This window comes from Trichechus manatus, unplaced genomic scaffold (genome assembly GCF_000243295.1).
Source record: "Trichechus manatus latirostris isolate Lorelei unplaced genomic scaffold, TriManLat1.0 scaffold00216, whole genome shotgun sequence".
Lineage (NCBI taxonomy): Eukaryota > Metazoa > Chordata > Mammalia > Sirenia > Trichechidae > Trichechus > Trichechus manatus.
This window is the reverse complement of record NW_004444152.1, coordinates 2,260,243-2,268,180: the sequence shown is the minus strand read 5'-3', so window position 1 is coordinate 2,268,180 and position 7,938 is coordinate 2,260,243. Positions and strand designations below refer to the sequence as shown.

The 7,938-nt window shown below is 39.3% G+C and overlaps 1 protein-coding gene across 2 annotated transcripts in view; it reads right to left on the bottom strand.

The window, feature by feature from the left end:
• LOC101352492 (zinc finger protein 234) overlaps positions 1–6,512 on the bottom strand; it is a 22,529-nt gene extending 16,017 nt beyond the window's left edge. The window contains exons 1-3 of one of the 2 annotated variants that reach the window (XM_023742731.1): positions 6,047–6,512; positions 5,527–5,664; positions 5,380–5,451 (exon numbers count right to left, since the gene is read on the bottom strand). The gene's annotated coding sequence lies outside the window, so the exon portion shown is untranslated. Of the gene's footprint in view, positions 1–5,379; positions 5,452–5,526; positions 5,999–6,046 lie in introns of those variants that run through there. The other variant, XM_023742732.1, reaches the window with a different exon arrangement.
• Positions 6,513–7,938: the final 1,426 nt, after the last annotated feature.

Sequence of the window (7,938 nt, the reverse complement as noted above, 5' to 3'; positions counted from 1 at the left end):
CCTCATTGTAGTTTTGATCTGCATTTCTCTAATGGCTAATGATCGTGAGCATTTCTTCATGTGTCTATTAGCTGCCTGAATATCTTCTTTGGTGAAGTGCCTGTTCATATCCTTTGCCCATTTTTTAATCAGGTTATTTGTGTTTTGTTGTTGAGGTTTCGCAACATTTTGTAGATTTTAGAGATTAGATGCTGACTGGATTTGTTATAGCCAAAAATTTTTTCCCAGTCTGTAGGTTGTCTTTTTACTCTTTTGGTGAGGACTTTTGATGAGCGTAAGTGTTTGATTTTTAGGAGATCCCAGTTATCTAGTTTCTCTTCTGGTGCTTGTGCGTTGTTATTTATGGCTTGTATTGTGTTTATGCCATGTATTAAGGCTTCTAGCATTGTCCCTATTTTTTCTTCCATGATCTTTATCATTTTCAATTTCATATTTAAGTCTTTGATCCATTTTGAGTTAGTTTTTGTGCATGGTGTGCGGTATGGATCTTGTTTTAAGTTTTTTGCAGATGGATATCCAGTTATGCCAGCACCATTCATTAAAGAGACTGTCTTTTCCCCAATTAACGGACTTTGGGTGATCACAGGCATATTTCTGATGGTACTTGGCTGATGGTCAATGACAAAGCAAAGAAGTGAAATGTAAACAACTTGTCAATCTGGGTAAAAAATATATGAGTAGTCCTTAAAAGCATTTTCACAACTTTTCTACAGGTTTGAAATTATATTAAAATAAAGCGTTAAAAAAAAATCATAGAATACAATCCACCACATAAATAGAACAAAAGAAAAGAATCACATGATCATCTCTATTAATGCCAAAAAGGCATTTAATAAAGTCCAACACACATTCCTGATAAAAACTCTCAATAAAATAGGAACAGAAGTGAAATTCCTCAACATAATAAAGGACATGTATACAAAACCAACAGCCAACATCATTCTCAGTAGAGTGAGGCTGAAAGTATTCCCCCTGGAACAGGAACACGACAAGGATGCCCTTTATCACTACTCCTATTTAACATTGTGTGGGAAGACCCAGCTAGAGCAATGAGGCAAGAAAAACAAATAAAGGGCATTCAAATTGGAAAAGAAGAAATGAAACTATTTCTATTTGCAGATAATATGATACTACATATAGAGAAGCCCAAAGATCCCACAAGAAAACTCCTGGAACTAAGAGAAAGATTCAGCAGAGTAGCAGAATACAAGATCAACATATAAAAATCAATTGGATTCCTATACACCAACAAAGAGAACTCTGAAAAGGAAATCAGGAAAACAATACCATTTATAATAGCCCCTAAAAAGACAAAATACTTAGGAATAAATCTAACCAGTTACTTAAAAGACTTATACAAAGAAAACTAAAAAACACTACTGCAAGAAACTAAGAGACCTACATAAGTGGAAAAACATACCATGTTCACGGATAGAAGACTCAACAATGTGAAAATGTCAATTCTACCCCAAACAATCTACAGATATAATGTAGTCCCAATCCAAATACCAACAACATTTTTCCAAGATGGAAAAATTAATCATTAACTTTATATGGAAAGGAACAAGGCCCTGGATAAGCAAAGCATTACTGAAGAAAAAGAAAAAAGTAGGAGGCCTCACACTACCTGATCTCAGAACTGACTATACAGCCACGGTCATCAAACAGCCTGGTACTGGTACAACGACAGGTACATAGACCAATGGAACAGAATTGAAAACCCAAACATAGATCCATCCACCTATGGTCAGCTGATCTTTGACGAAGGACCAAAATCCATTAGATGGGGGAAAAGACAGTCTTTTTAACAAATGGTGCTGGCAAAACTGGATATCCAACTATAAAAAAATGAAACACAACCCATACCTGACACCATACACAAAACTAACACAAAACGGATCAAAGACCTAAATATAAAACCTAAAATAATAAAGATCGTGGAAGAAAAAATAGAGACAACGCTAGGGGCCCTAATACATGGCATAAATACAGTACAAACCATAACTAATAATGCATAAATACCAGAAGATAAACTAGATAATTGGGAGCTCCTAAAAATTAAACACTTATGCCATCAAAAGACTTCACCAAAAGAGTAAAAAGAGAACCTACAGACTGGGAAAAAAATGTTGGCTATGACATATCTTACAAGGGTCTAATCTCTAAAATCTATAAAATACTTCAACATCCCAACAACAAAAAGACAGATAATCCAATTAAAAAATGGGCAAAGGAAGTGAACAGATACTTCACCCAAATAAAACATTCAGGTGGCTAACAGACACAGGAGAAAATGCTCATGACCATTAGCCATTAGAGAAATGGAAGTCAAAACCACAATGAGATACCATCTCACCCTGACATTACTGGCACAAATCAAAAAAACAAAACAAAACAAAAAACCAGAAAATAATAAATGCTGGAGAGGTTGCAGGGAGATTGGAACTCTTACGCACTGCTGGTGGGAATGCAAAATGGTACAACCACTATGGAAAACGATATGGTGCCTCCTTAGAAAGCTAGAAATAGAAATACCACGTGATCTAGCAATCCCACTCCTAAATGAATATATCCTAGAGAAATAAGAGCCGTCACACAAGTAGACATATGCACACCAATGTTTACTGCACCATTATTCACAGTAGCAAAAAATGGAAACAACCTAAGTGCCCACCAGCAGATGAATGGATAAATTATGGTACATACGCACAATGGAATACTAGGTAACAATAATGAACAATGATGAATCCGTGAAACATCTCACAACATGGATGAATCTGGAGAGCATTATCCTGATTAAAATAAGTCAATCACAAAAGGAGAAATATTGTTTGAAACCACTATTATAAAAACTCAAGAAAAGGTTTACACACAGAAAAAAACAATCTTTGATGGTTACGAGGGGAGGTGGAGGGGGGAATCACTAACTAGACAGTAGACAAGTGCTACCTCTGGGGATGGGAAAAACAACACCCAACATAGGGGAAGTCAGCACAACCTGACCAAGGCAAAGTCACAGAAGCTTCCTAGGCACATCCAAACACCTTGAGGGCTGGAAAACATAGTCTCAGGGGACATCTAGTTCAATTGGCATAACACAGTTCATAAAGAAAATGTTCTACATTCAACTTTGGTGAGTAGCGGCTGGGGTCTTAAAAGCTTGCGAGTGATCATCTAAGATACGTCGGTCCCATCCCGTCCGGAGCAAAGAATGAAGAAAACCAAAGATACAAGCAGAATATTAGTCCAACGGACTAACGGACTGCATGAACCACAGCCTCCACCAGCCTGAGCCCAAAAGAACTAGATGGTGCCTGGCTACCACTACCAATCGCTCTAACAGGATCACAATATAGGGTGCTGGACAGAGCAGGAGAAAAATGTAGAACAAAATTCAAATTCACAAAAAAAGACCAGACTTACTGTCCTGACAGAGACTGGAGGAACTCCCGAGACTACAGGCACCAGACACCCTGCTAAATCAGAACCGAAGGCACTCCTGAAGACTACCTTTCAGCCAAATATTTGACAGGCCTATAAAACAAACAATAACATAGGTGAGGAATGTGCTTCTTAGTTCAATCAAATGTTGGAGACCAAATGGGCAACACCTGCCCAAAGCAAAGATGAGAAGGCAGTAAGGGATAGGAAAACCGAACAAGTGGACACAGAGAACCCAGGGTGGAAAGAGAAAGGGGAGAATGCAGACCCATTGCGGGGATTGCAACCAATGTCACAAAACAGTTTGTGTATAAATTTCTGAATGAGAAACTAATTTCTCATTTAGTTTAGGTGTAAACTTTCACCTAAACACAGTAAAAAAAAATTTTTAAAAAGTCTATAAAAAAAATTTCCTTCTGCGGTTAAAAAAAAAAAAAAAGAGTCAGACTTTGAACAGCAATCACTTTGTCCCAGGAAAGGGGAAACAAGAGGCCTCCATGGCGCTAACAGGCAAAGGGAATCCATGGCTGCTGAAAAGCCAAGTTTGCCTCAGCTGGTCAGGCAGTGCTTCTTAGTTTAATCAAGTATACAAAACCACATGGGCAACACCTGGCCAAAAGCAAAGACAAGGCAGGAAGGGCCAGGAAAACCGGACAAATGGATGCGAGGAACCCAAGGAGGACAGGGTAAGGGGGAGAGTGCTGACACATTGCAGAGACTGCAACCAATGTCACAAAACAATTTCTGTACAAATTTTTGAATGAGAAACTGATTTGAGCTATAAACTTTCACCTAACGCACAATAAAATTTAAAAGAAAATCACAAAATAGTCATAGTAATAATAAAAATGATAACGATGACAATATATAGCAGTCATTAGTCTATTCTTCCTTGGCAGCGTTTGGACATTTCCACAGTTGAAAAAGATAAGAGTAAAAACATTATGGAAAGTATGATCTCACCTTTGTGAACCATTTATATATAAATACACAAAGAAGCACTACACAAAAATGTATCTCAAGCTTTACAGCTGCTATCTTTACACTCTGGAGTTATTAAGTAATTAAAAACTTTTTTCCCTGAATATTTCTGTATTTTCTGAATTCTCCACAATGATCTGGTTCTATAAAAATACAAAATATTACTTGTAATCATATGAAATGGTTGAGAACATTTCTTAAAAACTCACAAGATTCCAACAATCAACTTCGTTCCTCTAAGTTTCCTGTGGCTCATGGGGAATATATCACAGAAATTATGAATTCGGGCTCTGGACTTAGACTGTCTTGGTTCCTATCCCAGCTCTCTCCTACCAGTTTTGTGACTATGCGTGAATAACTTAATCTCCTAGCCCTTAAAATAGGGAAAAAAGCAGTACCACCTCACATAACCATTAACACCAAAACCAAATCCACTGCCTTTGAGTTTATTCAGACTCAAAGCAACCCCATAGGGTTTTCAAGGCTGTTAATCTTTATGCAAGTAGACTGCCACACATCTTTCTCCCACAGAGAGGCTGGTGAGTTTGAACTACCGACCTTTCCATTAGCAGCTGAGGGCTTAACCACCGTGCCACCAAGGCTCCTCCACACAGCCACAGCGTGCCATAAATGTATTAATTTTTATAAAACCCTTAGAATGGAATTTAGCAATTAAAGCTTAATTTTTATCCTTACTCATACCGACATACATGTCACACATTCTACAATTTATGTGAAAATCTTTTTACAACTTTTAAAAAATTTTATGCATTTTGTTGTTGTTGAGAACATACACAGCAAAACATACACCAATTCAACAGTTTCTACATGTACCATTTAGTGACAATGATTACACTCTTCGAGTTGTGCAACCATTCTCACCCTCCTTTCCTGAGGTGTTCCTTCCCCGTTAACATATGTGAAAATCTTTGTAGAAGAACACCAAACGCTACTCACGTGTGGCTCTGTTGCCAGTAGCCAAGGAGTCAGTGCTTCCACCTCCCTGCAGTCCCTTTTGAGAAATCGGGGCTAGGGAGGAAAGAATACTGTGAAATACAAGACTGCATTGCTGTCCCCGATAAATCTCTTGTTAATTCTCCTCACCTTGTACCAGCTAGAAGCCACCCCTTCCTTGCTAGAAAAAAGAGTCAGATCATCCGTGAAGATCCAGGCTCGGCAGAGATCACAGAGAAGGGCCAGGGCCACTGCAGTTGGAGCTCTGGCTTCGTCGCTTTCAGGGAACTGAGCGTTTTTCGGGAAATTAAATATTACTAACAACGGATATCACCACTCATCATGTGCCGTGAACTGTTTTAAGACTTCTATTCATACTACCTCTTTTAATTCTCGAAACAATTCTATTACGAATAGTAACATCCCCTTTTTACAGAAAAGCAACCGGGGGCACAGAAAGATTAAATAACTCGCCCAACGCTATACCGTGAGGTGGTGGCAGCGCGGATGAAAGCTGGAGGTAGACGGCTGCCGGGAGCAGAGAGCCGGGAAAACCCTCAAACCAGGGAATGAGCGACCCGAACTCGTTACCAACCCTGCACGCGCGAACCGCCCAAAACGCAAGAGGCTACGCCGAGGAAACGCAAACCGCCACCCTCGTCTCTCAAACCTCCGCTTGCGCCGCCACTTCTATTCTCTTAAGTCGGTGTCCGGCTCGTTACTTGTCCCAAGCGCAGGTCCAGAAACTTCGAAAGGGTTGCGAGACGAAAGACTCAAACACCACTAGGAAGAAAAGATGGCAGGAACCTCACTCCCCCGGCAGAAGTGCCCGCGAGTCCAGTTTCTGGACTACATTTCCCAGAATTCCTCAGAACCGCTTGTCTGAGAGAAAGTACCCTAACTCCGCCCAGCTGCCTGACTACACTTCCCAGGATGCCCGAGGGGAAACAACGTCCACAAACCTCAAGCTCCTGGGGGAGGAAATGCTTCTGATAATACACAATTCCTGGACTACAGTTCCCACAATGCGGAAAGGAACAAAGCCCAAAATCTCGAGCTCCTAGGGGTTAATGTAGTTTACTACACCGAGAACATGCATTACCTTTCCCTGAATCCTCGAGCGAAAAATATGCATAGTCACTAGATAGATACCTTTTAACTATGGCAGGAGTGTTGTTGGAAAAGGAACATTGAGCCAAGAGATACAATCGTCAAGGAGTTAACGGGAATGGTCTTCTTAGGGGCAGGAGATAACTGAATTAAAAAGGGCAATGGCTACTATGATGTGATGGTATGAGCCTAACACTGGGCGTTTAAAGTATGGGCAAGGTAGAATGGCTTCAGAGGGGCATTGAGAAGCAAGAAAAGTATCGACTCCTACTTCGGACCCTTTGGTACTACTCGTTTGGCAAGAAAAACCACCACTGTTTGAGAGGGCTAAAGCGGAAGCAGTAGCCGCATGGAAAAGCCATCTTAATTCATTTAAACTCTTCATGGTATTATTATCCCAACTATGGAGGTGAAAACACAAAATTTCAGACGTTAATATATTGTCCAACATCTCCAAGCTAGTTGCTGAAGAGCTGAGCATTGGGGTCACTCTCTCCATCCCTTCCAGTCTTTCTCACTCCTCCAGCATTTCCTCCATTTAACTTAACCATTGTATTTAACCAATTTCATTATTTTCTGGTTCTTCCTTCAGAAAAGATATCTAGATTTTATTATTTTCCTTTACAAAACATTCCATGCTTTTTTCACTTAACAGTATATTCTGCAAATCACTTCATCTAAGTACATTCTTTTTACAGCTGCATAGAACTCCACTGTGTGGTTTATTTAACAATGCCCCTATCTATAGGCATTGAACATACACCAATTCAACAGTTTCTACATGTACCATTTAGTGACAATGATTACATTCTTCAGGTTGTGCAACCATTCTCACCCTCCTTTTCTGAGTTGTTCCTTCCCCATTAACATACGTGAAAATCTTTGTATTTCTAACATTTTCTCATTACAAACAATGCTGCAATAAACAACCTTGTAAATTTATCTTTTCTCTCCGATGAAGATATATCTTAAGGATAAATTTTCATAAAATTAGGACTGCAGAGTCAAGTGGTATATACATATGTACTTTTCCCCATCTTTTCAAATTTCCTTCCATATTGGTTGAACCAATTTGCATTCCCACCAGCAATGTATGAGAGTAGCTTTTTGCCAAATTTGCCAAAGGAGTGGTAACAAATGTTACCTCAGTGTAGTTTTAATTTGCATTTATCATGAGTGAAGTGGAACATTTTTTCATATTTCAAGGGCCATTAATATATGTTTTTGTCAACTGTCTCTTCAATTTGTTGCTCACTTTTCTATTGAGGTTTGATCTTTCTACTCTATTTCTAAGTTTTCTTTATGTATTAGTAATATTAGTTCTTTATCTGTTAAATGGAGTCCAGGGTTGTATAAATGGTTAAACACTGGAGTACTAGTCTAACGGTTGGAGGCTCAAACACACCTAGAGTTGCCTCAGAAGTAAGGCCTTGCTATCTGCTTCTGGAAGGT